Below are 22,970 nucleotides of genomic sequence, written 5' to 3'. Positions count from 1 at the left end.
ATGGCTCTTACTTATTGAATGTTGCCTGTGGTCCAAAATGTTATGATAATATCTACACTAATAAAAGAGAAAAATGGTAATTGGCGTACGGCGATACCCTTTTCATTGGCTAATCAGGGCTATATGCAAATTAACTGCCAACTAAGATTGGCAGTTAACTGCCAACAAGATGGCAGTTAATTTGCATATGTAGGCACAATGCAGGGAGGCGAAAGGGAAAGCAGGAAGAAGCCCCCTGCCACTGACAGTGATCGGAAACCTAGGGGGGAGCTAAGAGCTGGGGGGCAGGGCAAAGGCGGCCCTGGGGCCGCCTTTGCCCTGCCCCCCAGCCATGATCGGAGAATCAGGCACCTTTGCCACCCTGGCCAGTGATAGCAGGAAGTAGGGGTGGAGCCAGCGATGGGAGCTGGGCACGGTCGAAGCTGGCAGTCCCAGGAGCTAGGCGTCCCTTGCCTGGGCCTAAAGCGAAGCCCATGATCGCGGGGCCACTGCAGCTGCGGGTCCCCACTGCCCGGGTCGGACGCCTAGGTCAGAGGCATCAGGCCTGGGCAAGGGACCGATCCTGTGATTGGAGGGTGATGGGGGTCAACGCCTGAGGGCTCCCAGTATGTGAGAGGGGGCAGGCTGGGCTGAGGGACACTCCCCCCCGCCCCACACCCAGTGCACGAATTTCGTGCACCGGGCCCCTAGTATGTATGTATGTATGTATATATATATATATATATATATATATATATATATATATATATATTTTCATATATATTCATATATATTCTCATTTAATCCACCCAATAATCCTAAAAGTGGTATTAAGAGCATATATTTTTACAGATGAAGAAACTAAGATGTACAAAGCTGTAAGTGACAGATCTGTTTTCCAAGATTGTATTTCTTCCATTTCCTCACTTTAGTCAGCTATGTATTGCAAGTTATTCACTTATTAGGATTTGTCAGCTGTGTTTCAATTCCTCATTTTACAATATCTGGATTAAAAGGTATGAACTAAGGGTTATAAGTTCTATTTTCCAAGGGGTGACCTCATCTTTTATAACTAGTAAGGGGTAAATTCTCAAAAAGGGGATAAGCCCCCCGCCAAGCTTCCCAGGACTAGTTAACTCCACTCTTCCTCCCAAGACCTTTACTCTGAGTTCCTTCTCTATAGACGGAATGCCTGAGTCCCCCACTCCCTTCACAAACCCTAATCCCCAAAGTAATGGTATTTGGAGATGGGGGGCTTTTGGGGGGTGATTAGATCATTAGGGTGGAGCTGTATGATGGGATTAGTGCCCTTTTAAGAAAGATAGAAAAGAGCTAGCTTCTTCTCTGTTCTTTCTGCTATGTGAAGATACAACTAACAGGCAGTCATCTGCAAACCAAAAAGGGATGCCCTCACCAGACATCAGATCTGCACTGCCTTGATCTGGGACTTCCCAGCCTCAGAACTGTGAGAAGCAAATGTTTGAACCAAGAAACAGCTTGAACTAAGAAACTTCTTTAACTCCCAGTTATTACACAGCCATACAAATGCACCTAAAACTATATTTGATCACATTTTCTTTTCACTCTTACTAAACTATTCTTGTTAGTTATTCTTCATAAGAGCAAGTTTTCTAGATAATTTAACAATAATTGTAGAGACTGGCCATAGGATTAATGCAAGGTCTGCTTTAGCTCTCAATAATTAATACATTAATAAGCACAATCATGAGATGTGAGTGAAAGGAAGCTTGAGCTTTGTCTCCCATTGTCTCTTTAAAATATGTTTAGTCTCCAAACCCATCAATACAGAACTCATATTGAGAGTCACCCGGTTGGGGGTGGAGGGTGGAGCGGGTAAGAGGATAAGTGGAAAAAGTGAAAGGGATTAAGTACAATTTTCAGTTATAAAAATAGTCACAAGGATATAAAGTACAGCATAGGGAATACAGTCAATAATATTGTAATAATTGTGTACGGTGTCAGACGGGTACTAGACTTTTCAGGGTGATCACTTTGTAAGTTATATAAATGTCTAATCACTATGTTGTATACCTAAAACTAATACAATTTTGTATATCAACTAAAACTAAAAAATTAATTAAAAAATAAAATTTAAAAAGTGGTTTAGTTTCCCCTTCCCTGAATAAAATCCAGTATGTTCCATGATTTTTCTGTTCACTGTTAGGAAACAGATCACCCTAGGTCACTTTATGTCACAAAATAGTCTCCATTCAGTATGAGAATGCCCAATCCCATGTGATATGCAGGACTCTTTCTTTGATTTAGTTTAAATCTTTTTCCTCTCCTAGCCAGTTCAGGCTTCAAGGAGGAATGATGGTTGGTGTCTTTTCTCTCTCTCAACCTGCAAAGCAAGGCCCTTAGGGCCTGGCGGTGGGAGGGAAGTGGGAAAAGGTGTATAGATAGGTAGTCCTTGACTATTGTCATTCTAAAGGACTTTGCACTATTTGGTGTGGCAGACACTTAAAGGTGATTTTCCCTTGATAGGTCCCTCCCACTGCAACTCTGGCTTGAGAAAGCAGCTCTCCCACAGTTCCTTTAACAATTTTCATTTCCATCTAACTCATTAACCTCTTTGGTACCTAATAGTTATATCTCAGAGCCTCAGGTAGATTTCCTACTTACTAATAAAATCTTTAACACTTGCCATTACATTAACCCTGACTATCATGGCTCACTGTCCCTCTGGTAGGTATGAGTGCAGCATGATATTCCTTCCAAGCCAGTAAAGCTATATGTGAAAAACGTTGGCTGGCCCTCACTACAGTACCTGGAAATTCTTTTTATTACCTTTCAAAGTTTTGCTTTGACTTAAATTTGAAAATGGGTTATAATACCTCTTCCACAGACATTAATTCTTTTTCCAGTTTTTGCCCCCCGCCACCCCCCCCCCCACCCCCCCACCCCACCCCCGCCCCTGCCCTCTATTTTGGTGGTTTTCAGTAAATGGTACTCTCAGCTCTGGTCATCTTGTGCCTAGACTTGAAATCAATTCTGTGTCTCCTGCTGATGGAAAATTTTCATATGAGTTCATCCTGTTCTATGTTTTCTATGTAAAAATGCAGAGGAGATTATAAACTCAAATTCCCAATCCCCAGAAGATTTGCTTTCTAACTCGAGTCCAGTGCACCACTCTTGGTCAATACCATCTGTGCTGTTGATGGGCCCATTAGAGATTCGTTGGAGTCGTAAATGTTTAAATAACAGTAGCGTGTTAATTTTTAAACACACTAATCCCTTTCCCTCTCTCTCATCCCGCCCACGAATTATATCAGAGACTGCTACTATACAAAATTTAAGGAGGCACTCACTCCAGTGGTCATGCCAGCTCAGTGACTCCTTAAATTTTGCACCCTAGGTGCCTCACTCACCTTACCCTAGTCCTGTCTCTGTGTATCAGACTGTCATTTATTCACTAATTTTCTCAAGTACCTTCTCTGAGTCAAACACTGTTCTTAACGTTCTTAAGAGGAGCAATCAAGTAAGAGTTTCTGTCCTCAGTATTGGGCGGCAATAAGTGCTATGGAGAAATATGAAGCAGAGAAAAGGAATAAGCATGTGCCAGGGTAGGAAATAGGGTGTAATTTAAAACACGGTGGTCAGGTAAAATAAAATTAAAAATAATAATAAAATAAATAAAGTGCCCAAGCAGGTTTGGCTCAGCGGATAGAGCATCGGCCTGTGGACTAAAGAGTCCCTGGTTTGATTCCAGTCAAAGGCCTGTACCTTGGTTGCAGGCTCCTCCCTGGCTGGGTCCCTGGTCGGGGGCTCATGCAGGAGGCAACCAATCGATGTGTTACTCTCACATCAATCTTTCTCTCTGTCTTTCCCTCTCTCTTCCACTCTCTCTAAATATCAATGGAAAAATATCCTTGGGTGAGGATAAAATTAAATAAATAAATAAAACAGGCTGGTCAGGGAAATCCTTCCTGTGAAGATGACATTTAAGCAAAGACTTGATGGGGTGAAATGTTTTTGAGCAGGACAAAGTGTTCAAAATATTTTATAAATCTGTTGCCACTATTTATAATGAATAGATTTCACATGTGTATCTGACTTCTCATGACAAATCCAAAGATCTGGCAACATAAAGCCACACTGTTGTATGACAACTACATGTTGTTGAGAAGGGCTGGCCACTTTAAACTGTCAGGGCCTTTATATTGGGAAAGAGTTCTCTTATTTTTCAAGTTTCCACCTGCCTGCCTTGCTCAATTATATCACCTGTCTGTCCCCTGTAAGCACTTGATTTTGCAAACCTTGGCTAGAAGCCGAGAGCCAACAAATGCTGCCACTCTCCTTCCAAGTGGTAACTCAGAGGCTTAGTGGCTGTTGCAATGAGGTGGTCTGCTCACCAGACCACAGTGAGGCAGGGAAGGCCTGAACTCTGGACTCCAGAGATGAGTGCGTTTACCTAGTTGCTTGAAACTAAGGGACACAGATATCACTGCGCTGTTCTCTTGCACAGTGACTGACATAACCAGAACTTTGTTAAAATCCTGCTTGCTGTCTTTGTCTACACCTTTTATAACTTTCAACTAGTCTTTTCTTGGAGCAAAACAAAAACAAAATTTTGGGGTGTGCAAGACATGATGTCCTGTCTCAGCAGAGTTGCAATACAACGAGCAGTCACAGGCCTTTGAAACCCCACCTACTGGCTGGCACATATGAAGGACAGGAATTTTCCACTTGGGTGAGATGCCCATTTGTGGAAACCACCCTGAGGAAGAGATGTGTGGTGGCAGATAGCACAGGCAGAGACTTCTGTGTGATAGAGCCATTCCTAACATAGCCTGCAGAGGCAAAGGCACGTCACCATAGCAACTATCACTTACCCTTTCCATGCTTCGGTGGATTTTTATTTCTGCAACTATCTGCCTAAGTTATAAGAAGATTTTAAACGGAAGCCCAGTAGGTGAGAATGAGTTAAGATGTCTCAACTTAAACTTCCGTTAAAATCTCAACTGTGAAATTGCATGAATGCGGTTTTGTTGTCAAATGAAAAATAGCTGGGAGTGCTATGACTTTGAAGCGGACATGGCATTAAGTGTTTGACAGATGGTGAGAGATTATGGTTATTTTCAATCAACTTACTGTATTTGCACTGGATTGAAAAACCTCAGTCCTTGCCTAGAGTACAGAGTACATTACGCCTGCTTTATTTCACAATCACTTAAACAAAAAGGGAAGGGGGAGGAGATTTTCAGTTTTAATTCCAAGTGGGGTATTGGAAAGTTTAACTTTCATGTTAGTAAAAATAAAAACCATGGATTAAAAAAAAAAATAGAGCTATTTTTAAAACAAGTTTGCAAATAATTACTGGGCTATTCACACATGCGAATACTAAATTCACATGAACTGAGAGAATTTGTGAAACAGGAGAAAGTTCTCTTTGGTGTGCAACATCTGTCTTTTCTGTGCATTTCCTCCACTTTTAGCAGGCTCTCCTCCCTGTGCTCACCACACAGTTCCCCAGGCATCCTCTCTCCCACACCTTCGCCCGCCTCCCTGTACCAAAATATGGGCCAAAGGAAGGGTGTAAGAAACATGTTTTAAACATTTTTTTGAAAGCTCTAATTCAAAAGGTTGCTTCTGAGTAAAAAGAAAGTCAATAGAAGTAAGAGACTTTGTCTCCTTTGCAAGTTCTTATAAGACATGCTTCTTCTCTTGAGCAGACTTTTCAAAATACATCAGTCATTTTTATAATGAAAGCTTTGTGTTGTTTTCATTGGGAAATCAAACATTAAGCAGCAGCATCCGGCCTGCAGATTGTTCTATTAACTCTCATACCTTCCTGTTACATCCATTGCGCCAATAAAAGCACTTTGCAAATGTTTCCTTGTGGTGTCCTGAATAAACATAGACTTTAAAAATATATGTCTATATATTTATTGATTTCAGAGAGGAGGGGAGAGGAAGATAGAAACATCCACCATGAGAGAAAAATCATTGATCAAATGCCTTCTGCACACCGCCTACTTGACCTCCTGGTTTATAGGACGATGCTCAACCACTGAGCCATGCTGGCAGGGCTCTTGTTAGCCTTTTTAATCTTAAAACAGCTTAGGGAGAACAAAGATTCCTCTGTTGCTTATTATTTTATTTTGTATCCCCTGGTATCTAGCATGGAGCAGGTGCTCAGTAAGTGATTTTTAACACTAGATTGCCCAAGGAAGTCATTTTGACTGCTTTTTCATTTCAATTAGAAAAACAATTATGTATATAAGGACACAATGTCTTAGAATTTTGTGACTTTTTGTACAACATATAAATGCGTTTATTAATCATTGTAGTTACCTTCCCCCTCCTTCATTTCCGGTATATATATATATATATATATATATATATATATATATATATTATACCTATATTGCCCAAAAGCAGTCATTTTGACTGCTTGGGGAAATTTTAAATAATCAAATGACTTTTATTATTGAATTGAGTAAATTTCTTATATGACCAGTTCGGCTCTGTATTGAAATAACAGTTTTCATTTTTTTTCAATTACCGTCACATGATAACATACAAGTACATGATAAATTGTCGATACTTGATAAGTTGCAGTTGCTCAATAAGCTAAACTAGTCCTTGTTATTCGAATCTTTATGCAGTGATACTTGTTCTAATAAGTTGTTTATTTTATTTCTTTTGCGCCCTAAATTCATGAAAGAAATGTAGAATAGAAGTGAGTTATTGGAAAAGCTAAGGAACATAAGTGAAGAGTGGTCCGATATTATTCTTTCACAATGCAGTCATTTTGACTGCTTTTGGGCAATATAGGTATATACTAAGTTTCAGTCTTTCTAGTGTTAAAGGAACAAAGGAAGGAAGGAAAGGGAAGGCTCTAAAACAGTGGTTCTCAACCTTGGCTGCACATTAGAATCACCTGGGAATCTTTTTAAAATCCTGATTTCTGGGCCTCCTCCTCGGGAGATTGTTTCTTTGTTACTAATGTTGTGGCCCCACCCCATAACAAAGAAACAGAATTTCCGGAGGATGAGGCCCAGAAATCAGGGTTTTAAAAAGATTCCCAGGTGATTCTAATGTGCAGCCAAGGTTGAAAACCACTGCCCTAAGAGATTAAGCAACTTGCCTACAGTCACACAGTTCATTGGTGATCGAGTAGGGTTTCTATACCCTTTCTGTAAGTGGAAGCCTGTGTTAAGGACACTGCCTTTCTGTGTTCCCAGATCTGAACTAGGTACCCCAGGAGGAAACCAATATGTATAAGACAAAAGCTCTACCCTAAAGAAGTATATAATTTAGTAAGGAAGCTAAAAGACACACATAACTGTAATATAAAGTAGGGTATAATCATGAGTTCCCATTTTCTAAAAAGATTTGTTCAGAACCTAGTTTCTGGGTAAGTAATTATAGTGTGTGGCAGAATAAAACAAGTTAATAAACAGTGTTCAGACGGAGGGCCCTCCTTCTCCCTGGAGCCTTGCGGTCAACATTACTAAGAACAAGAGTCTTGAAATCCAAGCAAAGAAGACTCTCCATCACATGCCAGACCCGGAGGCCCAGGTTAATGGAGATTTCAATATAGTTCTCAGTCTAAAATCAGAGCCAAGGTGCTTAGGAGCAATTCTTACCTGCTGGCTAGCGAGAGCAGGAACAGTGTCGTTAAAAGGTGCTATGCCAGTGTATTGTCTTTATATGTTGCTACAAAAGAAAAAAAAAAAAAAACCCACTTATCTACAACTTGGAAGGGACAGAAAGGGAATCTATTTTTTTTCAAAGCCTAGAGTAGACAAACAGTGTAGGTCTCTCTTGTAATTTTTCGTCTTCAAATAGTCTTCAGAAGAAAAAGGAGCAAGAACTTCTAGCTGCTTAGTGAACAGACTATCTGGGTAGTATGCCCAAAATTATGCAAGCTACCAGGGGATAATAAAAATAACAAGCAAGTTTTGTAGTGGGGTTAGTGCAGCTCCTGAAATGCAAAACTTTAATGTCATGGACAGGCAGGCTCCATACGGTTTTCTTATATTTCCCAATCTCTCCCAGTCTAGGGTCAAATGAAGATGGTCATAAGTCAGACACTTCAAATCAGAGGGAGTCATAGTGTTGGGATAACTGGCTAGCCTTTCACAAAACAAAGATCCACAAAGCAAAATACCCCAACAAATAAGACAACCCAAACAGTTCAATCATTGCCTTAACCTTCTATAAAAAAATGTATTCGGTATGTTTAAAAATTTAGGTAAATATCAAATGATAAAGGTAGTAGGGAAATGTGAACTAGGTGAATAATTTTAGGTAAATAAAAGTCTTTGGCATGACACCAAAGGCAGAGCCATAAAGCACAAGATATGTAAATATGTTTAAAAAGGAAAATATAAAACTTTTATGTTGAAAAAAATACAATAAAGCAACATCAGAATTAAAAAAAAACTGGACAAACATTTAAAATACTGTGATGAAGAATTTACATTTCTATAGTTGTTCAATTAAAAAAAGAAGGAAATACATCCTTGCTATAAGTAATCAGATAAGTAAAACAATTTTTTAAAAGACCTACAATTTCTCAGCCAACAGATTGCTAAATGTATATAACAATCATATCCAGTGACAGCAAGTACATGGGAAAATGAGCCGTCCTACAGAATTAGTGGGAGAATACTTGCTACTATTATTGTGAAGGGCACTTTGTAAAATTGTACCACAAATCCTTCAAAATAGTCTATGACCCAGAAATCCTACTTCTAGGAATTTATCCTAGGAAATTATTAGAAAAATATAAATCACCCAGCCAGCATAGCTCAGTGGTTGAGCATTGACCTATGAACCAGGAGGTTTGATTCCTAGTCAGAGCACATGCCCAGGTTACAGGCCTGGTCACCAGTGCGGGGTATGCAGGAGGCAGCCGATCCGTGGTTCTCTCTCATCATTGCTATTTCTATCTCTTGCTTCCTCTCCATTCCTCTCTCTGAAATCAGTAAAAATATATTTTAAAAAGAAAAAGATAAATCAATATATGTGCAAAACATTTATTGTAAAATAGTGAAAAACTGAAATAATATGTGTTCAAACATGGAAGAGTGAAATATGTTATGATTTAATTATACAGTAGAAAATCATACTATTATTAAAAAAATCAGGATTTGAATAAGTTTTTGTTGACACAGAAAGTTATTTTTAACTTTTAAAATCTTATTTCAAAACTCAAGGGAAATGAGGGTGCCGTTTTTGGACTGTCATCAAATCCCAATAGTGTGCATTCCTATTTTTAATGATAAATGTATTTTATTTACAATTATCTCTTAATTATTTGAAATAATCAGTCACATTCTAAATCAGTCTTATATCTAAAATCAATCCCAGAACCAGTGTGTGGTCATATATAAATACACACATATACCATCCATTCATTTTCAATATTTGAATGAGTGCTCTTTACCTAAGGAGATATTTGAATAATTTATTCAAGAAAGATCGCAGCCATATAGAAAAATAAACCTTGTTTAAGTTCCCAGGATAATGATTTAAGCAAAATTTATCTATATTATAACAATTTTGTTAGAGCCTCAGTCTCCAAAGACATTACCTACCAATAACTTCCCTACAGTGAGGTGCAAAAAACTGAACATGTACATACAATCATGCAAATGCATGTATGAGAAAATTCAGTTCTAGATTTAGAACACTGTAAAGTTTTTCAGGCCCTGTTATTGCTATGATTTTTGTTTCTTTCAGCTATTTGCTCTATTTTTATCATCCTACATTTCTCCACACTCTTTAAAGAATATACATTATACATACATGTACATATATATAATTGCATATGCTATATACACATACATATATAATATATATTTATATCCTTTTTTCTTTACAATTAATATTGATTTTACCTTTATATCAGGTAGTTATACAGTAGATACATTTCTTTTATCATCAGAAAACAGTTTATGCGTAAAATCTTCAAGTGTTGCGTATGTGAAAATCAGTAGCATAGGGGAAGATTCATTTAACAATGCACAGTAAATATCTCAGCTACTCAGACCCCCAAATGAGTCTGAGATCTGTGTGTCTCAGGCCCCATCAGTCTGTGCCACCCTGCAGGTAGCATATGATTTCATGGCTCTGGGTTCTACGACTATTGTGGGCTTGCTAGCCCTTTTCAAATACCTGGGGTGTCCCATGTGTAGTTCATACACAGTGCTGTCAGCTACCACCTAACGAATGTTTGTTAGTGGTCCACTCTCCACGGCTCTTCACAGATCTGCAGATGGGGCAGCAGTGGAGAGGAGAACAAGGGGAGTTGGAGGAAGCGGACCAGAAAGCAGTAAGAACCACAGTTTCTCAGAAATGACCCACTCTCATCTCTAAGAAACGGCACCTTCTCTTGGGAGTGCTGCCTTTTCCTTAAGGTGAGTTCTTCTCAAGGAGCCCTGTAGTTCTTACCGTAGGCCTTCTTTTTTTTTTAATTTTTAATCTTTGTGGTTGAAAGTATTACATATGTCCCTCCCCCCCCCCATTGACCTCTTCTAACCCCCCTCCACCCCTCCACCATAGTCCATAGGCCTTCTTGTCATGATCACATACCTCTGAGTACCAGGTCAGGCCCAGCTGGGGTTCAAGCTAAGGTCCCCATTGCATTTACTAGTTGGCTGAGTTTCAAATAGTTAAACATTTATTCACTGAAAAACAAAATTTCAAAAAAGTTTTGGGTGGAAATGCAGTTCAGGCTTTACTAATGCCTTAAACTATAATCTGAACATGAGTCAGACTTTCCTAAACGACTCCAGGTCAGCATTATGAACATGATTGCAGGCACTGTTCTAGAATACAGCAGTTTCACACTGTTGAGGTGTATAACTGTATGCCCCACTCCTAAATTGCTATACTTTGGGCATCTAAGTCTTCTATTCATGGTTGTAGTACCTCCCTTGCTGCCTTTCCATTAGTTTTCGTGTCTTATAGTGAACATCTTTTGTGAATTAGAAACTAGAAAAGAAATCTTGACAAACGAGGTTTAAAATAAGAGTAAATGCACTGGGGCGGTGGGAGCTTGTCCTGGGTGAGAGGGGTTCGGGAGAGGGGTCAATGGGGGGGGGGAGGCATATGTAATACTTTAAACAATAATAATAATAAAAAAGAGTAAATGGGCTCTGCTGAGAACTATTGGAGTCTTTCCAGAAATACAATGCATGGTCCGAGTGAACTTGGGGGTTTTCATTTTGGGGTCTTCATTGTGGCTGCTCTGATGCCTTTGTGATTCAGCTCTTAGGTTATAGCTGAGTCTGATCTGTGACTTTATATGTTGATTTTTTCCCATGATAATCCTGATGAACTAAAGAAATATATTAATCGTGTCCTCTTTATTCTCAAAAGTGTCCCAGATAGGGTCATAGATTAAGTGGTCACCCTAAAGATGAGTGATAGCATGATTATACACTGTAGTAATTTCTTCTCCAAATGATCTATACATCAGGATTATACTCAGGATCACAATTTTTTTCAAAGAAAACATAAAAATAGGTGAATAGTAGAGTTCATTCTAAATATTTCTAGATTTTTCTGTCCAACAGAAAACTGAGATGAAGGAAAAAAACTAATATTAAGTACCAATTGTTTACTTTGCTCTATGTTAGACATATTCACATTTACCAAACTTGTTTAATCCTTAAGATAGATAAAATTTCATTTTATGTAAAAAGAATTAGTAAACATTAGGGATGACATAAAGGAGAAAATATAAGTTTTATAGCACAGATAATCTGATGTCAGATTCTTTCATTCCATTTCCAACCACATTGTATGTTGGTTCATACAGCCAACTGGAGTGCCTCTTCCTGCTAACATTATAACATTGCCTTCATACTTAGCTAAGGGGCAGAAATACAACAGGGGGAAGAAAGGTTAAATTTAATTCTAAAATATTTAGAAAGCCTTGTTTTGGAGGAAGTGCTGAATACTATCCCATAGCTTTAGTTAACTGTAAACTCTACCTGACGAATTACTTCTCTAGTTACTAAGGTTTCAATCATTTAATGAGTCATGTTGTTTCCAAGGTTCCAAGGTCCCTTGGTCTGTCTTCTTTTCTCAACCTTTTAGAATATTTTTATGTTTGTTTGATATATAACATGCAGGAGGTTGGCTATACCTAAGGAAGGAATAGAGAGAAATGCTCTATCTTCCAGTCATAATCTTTTAACCCTTGTTATGTACTCTCAGTGTCCAAATATTTTGAAATAACTGAGCTCCAGAAAGTTCTACAACCAAGGTGGATATGTGGATTCCCATGTCAGCTGGTTCTTTCAGCTATTCACATATATTGGAGTTGGTGTTTGTGAGTGGGGATTTTGAGAAGCAAACTGACATCCGCTGACTTACCTTGGTCTCAGTTGCTTTTACAAATTGCATTCTGCCAAATCACTTATGGCCTGATTTCTTCCTTTTCCCAAAACATGTGTAACTCTTCAGGCTAAATCCCTAGTCTTTAATCTCCTGAGTATATATTAACTTTTATCCTAATTGGTGAAATAATTTCAGAAAAGCTTGCTTTGGGTTTAGAAGTGAAACTGCTTCCTCTACTCTCAAATCTCATTTCAAATATAAGCTCCGTTTATAGAGTTTACCTGTGAGGTGTGGCTGCTGAGTAAATTTCAGGGTGTTACAAGTTCCTTTTCCGGAGATCTTAATCTTGCTATCAGTGATGTGGGTCCTGAAATAAGGCAGCTCAGGTTGAAGACCTAGAATATATGCCTGGATGAGGTCTAGGGAGATGGCTTTGGAAAAGGGGATCAGAGAAAAGCCTAGGTGATGAGGGTGCTAGCAGATGACAAGGAAAGGTGTGCTTATAGGGGCGAGAGAGCAGAGTAGTGTAGTCAAAGCCTCAAGAGCTAGAGAAAGGAGGCAACCAAAAGTGGCATATTTCTGAAGGTGAGTCAACGTGACTGACTTTGTCTAACAGGGTGGAGAAAGCCAGATATTTTGTCCTGTATTATGAGATTCTGATGAACTATGACTGCAAACTTGATGTCTACAGGGACCAGGGTGATGACATGGTTATAAAAAATATTTACCTTTCTTCTTAGGTTTACTATAATAAAATAAATAACTCTAGCATAATTATAATTAATAAAACCGTCTAAAGGCTTCCCATCTCACCCAGTGACAGGCACCCTTCAATAGTTTACAGGACCTCACACCATCTCTACCCTATAATCTCTCTGACCTTTTATCTTATGTACCCTGCTCTAAACCAGATTAACTTTTAAAATCGAATTAGAGAGAGAGAGAGAGAGAGAGAGAGAGAGAGAGAGAGAGAGAGAGAGAAACATCGATTTTTGTTCCACTTATTTATGCATTCAATGGTTGTTTCCTGACCAGGGATTAAACCCACAACTTTGGTGTATCAGGATGATACTCTAACCAACTGAACCACCCACCTAGGGCCTAAAAAAGACTAACTTTTGATTGAAGACACTAGATAAACTCCCTTTAGTCTTTCTCTGGAATGTTGCTTCTGGCTAGAATGCTATTCCCTGGGAAGTCTATACAGGGTGGGGCAAAAGTAGGTTTACAGTTGTGAGGATGTATAACACAGTTTATTCTTGATTATTATTTATTAACTAGAGGCATATTACCCTTTTACTATATAGGGTAGAGGCCTGGTGCATGGGTGGGGCCGGCTGGTTTGCCCTGAAGGGTGTCCTGGATCAGGGTGGGGGTCCCCACTGGGGTGCCTGGCCAGTCTGGGTGAGGGGCTGAGGGCTGTTTTCAGGCTGGGAGTGACTGAAGTTCCCAACTGCTCCTTTTTTTCTTTTTCTTTTTTTATTCTGGGCCAGCTTTGCCTTGAGGCTTGGCTCCAGCTCTTAGGACTCCGGCAGCTGAAAGTAGGTTTCTGGCCTTTGCTTACAATGTTGCGAATCTGCTGGCTGAAGTCCGGTGGTATTTGTTACAATGTTTCTTAAACTGCCCGCTCAGAGGCCTGCAGCCGCAGGCGGGGAACGTTGGTTTCCTCCAACGATCCTCCGTCACTGAGGCAAGCAAGCCTCATGTTAGTTTCAAGCTGCCTGGCTGCCGGCTACCATCTTGGCTGACAGTTAATTTGCATATCTCGCTGATTAGCCAATGAAAAGGGTAGCGGTCGTACGCCAATTACCATGTTTCTCTTTTATTAGTGTAGATTATTGTGTTATTTTCCATAGGAACAACTGTAAACCTACTTTTGCCCCATCCTGTATATATTTTAAGAAGTGCATGTATTTCTGTATGTATTTACTCTCTCACCCCTTCAGGTGAGTGGACTGAAATAAAATACTAGTATACCAGCAGGCCAGATTCAGGCTATGGCCAGCCTGTTTTTCATAGATCCCGAGATTCTGTGTTTTTCTCTTTAGAAGTAGTGTGGTTCTTTGGCTAGACTGGCCCTTTGAGATTTGATGCCAAATTTTGTGTGTTCGCCACCCTGAGATTGTGGAGATCATAATAAAAGGCCATAATTTATGAGCTTGGTAGTGCTCCCCTACCCAGGGACCCTCTGCAGGGGTTACTGTAAGCGGGTGACCCTTCCATTGAGAGGTTGGGTTCTCGGGATGGTGAGAGGGTTATTGGCACATCTTCTCTGATGGACTGGAATTGACAGTGCAGTTGTCATAAGTCTACTTGGGGTGCTTGCTTGGGGGACTTCTGTCTGGTTCCCCACCACCCACCAAACAAGCAGAGTGGAAGTCAGACAGGCTTCTGTCATTTCTGTGTGGGTGGTCCAGCCAGGCTGTTAGCTGCTCCAGGTAGCCTCCAGGGCCTTGTGGTGACAGTTCCAGGAAGGAAGGAATACAGGGATCCTTTGTTCTCTCTGACCTGAGATGGAACGAAAACTGCAAGACTGGTTTGGACATTAAGCCTTGTTTATTTTTTAATCTTTCCTTCCTATCAAAAGTAGAGAAAGGGAGAAAAAGGTCATTACTGGCTCTGGAAAGTAGCAGTGTGCTCTGTGGCAGTTGCAAAAGGGAAAGTCAATAGAAGAAGGTCAATTTGGGCAAAGATAGGGGTTGGTGGCCTTGTGAGACCTTCAGCCCCTTAGCTGAGATACTGGTGGGCACCCACCGGCAGTAGTGTAGGGGTCTTTGAGAACCATGTGAGGAGGGATGCCCTTAGGCATGCTGGCAGGAGATATCCCCACAGAGGCAACAGCAAATGGGAGACCAATGTGGTAGCTAATATTAGCAGTGCTGAGATCCCCCATCATGAATGCTTCCTAATGCCACTACAGCTCCTCAAACACTTTGGGGTGAGTTTGAAGGCACTGGGCTTCTGCAGAGCTGGTGCAGACAGATCCAGAGAAATACTGCTTTGTCATTAGTATTATGCCTCTATCTTCAAAACTGAAATAACTGTATTTTTTTCTTATTATAATAGTAGTACATGCTTGTAAAAATTTCAGAAAATTCAAAAAAGTTTGAAGAAGATTGTAAAAGCCATTTGAGCCTCTGCTATGCACAGATAGCCATTGTTAACTTGAAAAATAGCTTTCTAAATTTTTAAATATCCAGGGAGCCAGGGGATATTTTATACATACACATGCTATTATAAACACAGACATATTCGTGTATATGTATATATACTTATATAATATATCCATACATATACATATCTAATGATAAAGATAAAATTTTATTCTATCACCTTTCTCTTGGGGCCAGATGTTGGCTCGCACCAAAGCTTCCAGAATCAGGCAGGATAAAGTCTGAAGACCTATTGAGATAGGAGTCTAAGTAATCAACACCACACGTTTAAGCCTTCAATAGTCAGCAAAAACTCACAAAAGGCTTACAGGGAACAGATTTCTTGAGAAAGGACTATTTTACATATGAGTTTTGTAAGGTGAAACAAATCAGTGTACAAGGGTATAGAAGTGCAGAGGCAGATAGGCACATTAAGAAGTAAACCTCAGGGGAGGGTGTTGAACTCTCAAAGGCCTTTGGGTTGGTATTAATCTTATCCAGGCCTCATCATATCTAAAGCTAGTTCACCCACAGTATTAATATATATTACATTAATATATATTAGCATATAGTATAGCTATGTAATTTTAAAAGAATTCATACCCATTGTTGTGCTGTATAATGTGCTTCCTTAAAAAAATAAATTATTATGCAAGTTGCTGTGTAATGTGATTTTTTTTTTACCGATAAAACTAGTACTGGAGAAGGGGGCTTGTATCTGTGGGTGAGCTTCCTAATATTGGAACCGGAATTGGACAGTCCCTCTCCCATGGGCAGGCTGTCCTCTGCATGTGAGGAGGAAGGCGCAGGTTCCCTTTTGGGCAGCTCACTCTCAGAAGGCAGGGAAATGAGGAGCCTATGCTCTTCGCGCCCATTTTCTCCTTCTCAACTCACCGGTCTGATAAGTAAGGGAGTGGAAAGCGTTATCTAATGCATGGCCTTCACATGGGAGGAAACCTCAGGAGGGTTTCCCAAACACATTCTTTAGTTTTGTGTTCTATTCACCATTAATCCTGGGGTGCAGCCACCCCTGGGAGGGAAACATTAGCAGTTCTGAGATCCCCCATTATGAATGCTTCCTCATTGAATAGCATCCTGGAACCACTGCTGAGACGGTTTTGATTTTGCCTCCAAAATAACTCGATCTTTAGTTCCTAGGGCAGTTAGCCCAGAACAAAATTATATTCTCCGAATTTGATACTTAGTCTAAACCAAAAAGAGTTGGCAAAGACACTGCAGAGACTCAGCGGCATTGAGGAAAGGTAGATACCTCCTTGGTTTGAGCTGTATCAGTTTGCCAGAGTGTATGCCAGTTGTCTGGAGGCCATGACCTATGAGCTTCAAATCAATTGGGAAATAGTTATTGGAAAGATTTTTTTGGACTATGAATTTTCTAGATGGGGGGAGAAATCCATCTACGCATACTTTCTCCTCTCAGAAAAGGACATTGAAGATATTGTTGCTTGACATTGTTCCCTGGGCACTGGGTGGGGGCAACCCTGCCACCTTGTCCAGCCTGCCGGGTCCCCAACCCTCTCACTTTTCTCATTGCACTTGGACAGGCCAGCTGGGAACTCCCAGACGTCCTCTGTGTGGCCGAGAGAAACTTCCTGCGTTCCTACAATGAGGGTGGCACAATGGTGAACTGCTTTCCTCTGTGTCTCAGTAAATCTTCCCAAGAACCCTAGAGATAATGATGATGCTTGAACTGAACAATTAAAGGTTCTGAAATCAAAGATCTTGAGGTTAATAATGGCAGGAAAATCACCACTTTTAAAAGTAATTCTTCTTGGGGATGGTGAAGTTGTGAAGAGTTCTCTAATGAATAGATAGGTGACTAATAAATTTGGTACCCAGCTCTTCTATACAATAGATGTGGGATTTTAAAATAAAGATTTGGAGTTAGATGGACATTTTGTTACCATGTGAATTTGGGACGCGGCTGGTCAAGAGCAGTTTAGAAACCCGAGGACACCATTTTACATCGGTTCTGACGGTTGCCTGCTCACTTTTAGTGTCAATGATTCTCAAAGCTTTCAGAAGTTGAGTAACTGGAAGAAAGAATTTTTTATTACCAGATGTAAAAGAGTCTGAAGGCTTTTCTTTTGTGATTTGGGTAACAAGGGTGACATAAGTGATCTGCAGAAGAACCCTAAGCCTGATGAAGGAATAATGGGGACTACCTTTACTTTGAAACAAGTGCAAAAGATGCCACGAATGTCACATCTGCCTTTGAGGAAGCCGTTGGAAGACTGCTTGCTAAGGAGGATGGGTCAGACCACCTGATTCAGACAGATATGGTCATCTGCACCAAAAGCCCAAGCCTAGCTCATCTCGCTGTTTATCATTATAGAGGCTGCTTGAGCCTTTTAACCAACTCACACATACACACAAGGTGGAGAGAATTAGCATTTGCAGCAATGGATCATCTACTCATAAAATTGCACTAACCACACTGCTGCTTCATTAGTGGGTGGGAGAAGGGACACATCCACTCATGGACGAAACCATTTACTCAATAATGGCGCCTTACATTTATAAATTGTAACGGTTGTCTAATTACATTTAATTTAAATATGTTACAGAGCTAATAAATGAGATGACTAAGACTTTAATTACAACAAAATACTTGAATACTCAAGAAGTTATTGTTTTTTGTCCCTGGGAAAATGGAGAACTACTTTTTATGCATGTATAGGGTGTCCCAAAATTCATGCAAGATTTGCAATTTAATTCAATTGCATATCTTGCGTGAATTTTGGGACACCCTATATATTTCTATGTAAGTAGTGCTCTATTCCTTGTTCAGGGAAAAATTCCTAAAGCAATAATGCTGGATATTAAAGATTAAGATCTGCCCTGGCTGGGTGGCTCAGTTGGTTGAAGCATTGTTCCATATACACATGAAAAAGATTGTGGGTTTGATTCCTGGTCAGGGCACATACAGGAGGCAGATATGTTTCTCTTCCCTTCCCTTCCCTTCCTCCTCTTCCTCCTCCTCTTCCTCCTCCTCCTCCTCCTCCTCCTCCTCCTCCTCCTCCTCCTCCTCCTCCTCCTCCTCCTCCTCCTCCTCCTCCTCTTCTTCTTCTTCTTCTTCTTCTTCTTCTTCTTCTTCTTCTTCTTCTTCTTCTTCTTCTTCTTCTCTCTCTCTCTCTCTCTCTCTCTCTCTCTCTCTCTCTCTCTCTCTCTCCCTTTCCTCTCTAAAATCAATAAACTTATCTTCAGGTGAGGATTAAGAAAAGATTAAAATATAATGCATTTGGGGGAAAAAAGATATTGACACTTGAACATAGTCTAATTTGACCTGGTGGCATCCCAGTCTTATTTGAGGTTCCATTCTTTCCCATCAAGTATATTAAAAACCTTCTAAATTTCCAATTCCCTTTTGAACTCCACATTTCTAGTGTTAAAAAATATTTCAAAAGTAGAAAAATCAGCCTGGCTGGTATGGTTCAGTGGTTAAGCATCGACCTATAAACCAGGAGGCTATGGTTCAATTCCAGGTCAGGGCACATACCTAAATTGTGGGTTGATCCCTATTGGGGGGTGTGCAGGAGACAGCTGATCAATGATTCTCTAATCATTGATGTTTCTTATCTCTCCCTTCCTCTCTGAAATCAATAAAAACATATATTTTTTAAAAGGAGCAAAATCATGACATATGTATATATAAAATAAACATGTGCTAGTGATTTTATTTAACTAATTGATTCAATGGAAGAACCAGGCAACTGGATCAAAGGAAAAATCAAAGAAGCACAAATTTTTTTGGAGTAAGGAATGTTGAATGTGCAAATAAATGCAAAACTGGCTTTTGCACAGGATAGCAGTGTAAGGGTTGTCCCTCACAGAAGGAATCTTTTCCATGTCTATACACAAGAATTACTTTGCATTGCTATCAGTTATTTTCAACTTACAGAGTTGTAAACTAGCTCCCATAGAATCAGAATCAGGTAACTATGAAGAGTGTGTGCTAATCTAGATGTGACATAGTTACATCGTTTCCCATACGTTTTCCCTCACTATCACCCCAATACTGAGTTGACTGTAGGCCCCAGTTAGTTACATAGCATTCACATTCTTATGTATCTTTGCTGCCTTTGCCCATAGAGACTATGTTTACTACCTCTTGCTGCTGGTTCACTAGTCCTGAGAGCCCAGCCTTCTAATCTGAGCCAAATGAAGATCACATGGTGAGGAGTGATTCTTGACTGCACAAGCACTATGAATGCAGGGTTAGCTGCTTCACACGTCACAGTTCATCCTGGATGCAGATCAGCTGGTGCTGCTACCAAGGTCGGGCACTAATAATTGAAACCTCTGTAACACACACACACACACACACACACACACACACACACACACACACTCTCACTCACATACCTCAGATGCATTGCATTATAAAAGCAGTAAAAGTGTGATGCTTTAAAAGCATGTCCTTTTCCCCCTAAAACTGGAGACTGCCTCAGCTCCTCCAGCTATTAATCCCTCTAGGGCCCACTGGTGTTCCAAGAAGCCCAGGAGGCCAGAGCATGCTTGCCTGTGTAATCCAAGGACAAGCTGCAGCCTGCACAGCAAAGCCACCCCTGGGGAACAGAACCTTTGCTGAGGACAAGGCCAATGTCTGCCTGCTCACCAGCCCCTCATGGCTGTTTGCTGAGACCCACCATGGGCCCCATGCATTTGCTGGGTCCTCCTCCATAAAAGACAGACACTGACCTGTGAATAGAGAGACTCCTAATCAGAAGTAACCAGCAAGTCAAAAATCCTGCGTGGCCTGAGGGAAAGAAACTCTGGCCCAGGCTGCATCAGTTAAAAGTTAATTGTACAGCTGTTCAGACTGACTGCGTCAAAATGATAAAAAATCTGGGAGACCTGGCCTCACCTAAAGCTCCATTGAAGATAGCCATTTGGGTACCCAAATTAATTCTACTCCTTATCTATTTCTCCAGGTTTGCTGCAAATGCCTCAATGCCCAACACTCACCTGGCTTCCACTCACCCCTCCATACTGCAGTCCCAAAAAGACTAGGCAAGGCAGGGATGAGTTTCTGCACCCTGTCTCCTGCCTTACTCTACAGCTGGGGAGGTACTCCTCCAAATGGGAGGATAATAGGGATAGAGAAAGGCCAGACGCATTCAGGGCTAAATGCTATCGTTTCACATCCTCCACAGGAAATATAAGAATGGGAAATAACGGCTCACCCAACACAAAGTAATGCCATTGGTTTAAGATGCATTTCTGTTTCATGTATTACCAAGACAGGAAGAAGACACTGTCCATTAAGCATGTCTACAATCTAATGTAAGATATATCCCAATTAAAAAGCAGTTCAAAATTAAAGAGAGAAAAAAAGTGAGCCTTAGAATTAATGAAATATAGTCGTAACCACAATAATTGCTAAACTTTGAGGATAGTTACTGTGTACCAGGCACTGTAAGCTCTTTACTTGAAAGGTCTCATTTGATCCTCACAAGAGCCTCATGAAGGCAGATACTGTTAATACTATTCTCCCCATTTTATAGAAGGAAACCCAAATGGCATGAGATTAGTTCTTAACCAAGGCCACATAGCTATTCAACAGTGGAGACAATTTGTCTGAATCTAAATCCCTACCCTTGCATCATTGTAGCTCATTTGGAAATTGTAGAAAGTATATAGAAGAAGGAAAAGGTAACTTCTTAAAAACTATAGAAGCAGGAAAAGGTCATTTGTTGTCCTACCAAAATTTCGAAAGACAAAAAATTTCTGATATTTTTAATGATCAGTATTTTTGAAGCTACAGTTTTTATAAGCACCAAATGGAACTATTAATAAATAGCACCCTGAAATTTCCGTCCAACATTTTGGAATAGTCCTACAATGAGTCTTTTAAAGAAATATATGTTTTTATTGATTTTTTTTTTTTTAGAGAGAGAGGAATGGGGAGGGATAGAGAGATAGAAACATCAATAATGAGAGATAATCATTGATTAGCTGCCTCCTGCATGGCCCCTACTGGGAATAGAGCCCACAACCTGGGTATGTGCCCTGACCAGGAAGCGAACCGTGACCTTCTGGTTCATAGGTTGAGGCTCAATCTCTGAGCCACGCTGGCTAAGCCTACAATGAGTCTTTTGATTTACAAAGTTTTTGTTGGGAGCCCCAGCCAATCCTCTCCTTGATTTGCCCTGTAATGGGGTTAATCCAAACCTTCCCACGGTTTTCCCCATTTCCAAATGGTACGTGAGGTCACCCAGCAGTGTGTTTCTCCTGTCAGTGTCAAGTGCCACTCTTAGACCCTGGACACTGTAACATGATTCTAATGATTTCTTACAGAAAATGATACCAGACCCTTTGAGACACCATATGGCAAGTAACCAAATGCCATCACAAAAGCATGACTCAGAGTTCTGGGCAGCCAGCAATCTCAGGGGACAAAGCTCGTCTAAGGCCGTTGGAGCCCTTGTAACACCAGTGACTGGTTGGAATGGGTATCTCCAGGTCAGAGAACCCAACCCAGAAGATGCCTGGCATTTAAGCATGCAAGTGGGGCTTAAAAGCTTCTGGAAAACAAAGTTGAACTCCTCGCCTGTGGCTATGACATCAGCCACACACACACACACACACACACACACACACACACACACACACACAGCAAACCCAGACAAATGGATTGCAGATTAACTGTATTTTACAGGAACAAGTTGAAAGCTTTACGCTGGGTTTTTCCCCCCCTTCAACTCACACAGGAGGAAATACCAGTAGGGTGGTGCTTTACATTCATTGCAGGGCCTCAAAAGACTCCATATGTGATTGGGAATTGCTTTCTTTAGAAATAAAATTGTGGCTGGTATAGGTTTTCTCTAACTGGGAAGGGGGCGAGAGGGACTTGCTACATTCTTAGAGGCGTAAAAGTTTTGTGAGGAATTTTAAATGTTGAGTTTTCATTGTAAAGATGGTATAAAAATCATCTTGTTATACAAAAAAGGTAAGTCATTTGCACTGATAATTCACATCTGGAAAAGATTTTTTTGTAAAATAAGACTTTTATTTCTTAAAATAGTGTTTCTCCCACTGAAGAAATGGACACATTTTGGGGACTGAATGAGAATTTCTTTCTCTGAAAAAGGTTACTATAGTTCTCAAATTGGAGAAACATTGGTCTGGTACATTAAACAAAATTAAAACTATAACACCTATCAGAGGGGTACTAAATTTATTGGAGTGAACACATTATAAATTATATGAATGTCTAATCACTATATCATAGTGATTAGAAGCTAATATATGTCAACCGTAATTGGAAAAAACCAAACACTACAACACATAACTTTAATTCAGAATGAGTCTGTATCTACCTCAGTTTCTCTGTTGCATGGCTTCTTCCCACTCATTCCCTTAAATGAGATGTCAAATCTTGTGGAATGAATACGCGGTAACTCTCTCAGTGGAAGGACACCCATAGGAGGGCACTAAATGTTTCAGGCATAAATATAGCTCTGAGTAGGAATGCAAAGCACTACACAGATAAGAAGA

At 40.2% G+C, this 22,970-nt stretch overlaps 1 pseudogene; it reads left to right on the top strand.

Annotated features, from left to right (window-relative positions):
* The first annotated feature begins 17,074 nt into the window (after positions 1-17,074).
* LOC132233831 (ras-related protein Rab-9A-like) lies at positions 17,075-17,805 on the top strand (annotated as a pseudogene).
* The last annotated feature ends 5,165 nt before the right edge of the window (positions 17,806-22,970 follow it).

The sequence above is a fragment of the Myotis daubentonii genome, chromosome 4 (assembly GCF_963259705.1).
Source record: "Myotis daubentonii chromosome 4, mMyoDau2.1, whole genome shotgun sequence".
Taxonomy (NCBI): domain Eukaryota; kingdom Metazoa; phylum Chordata; class Mammalia; order Chiroptera; family Vespertilionidae; genus Myotis; species Myotis daubentonii.
This window is presented reverse-complemented; position numbering and strand designations above follow the sequence as displayed.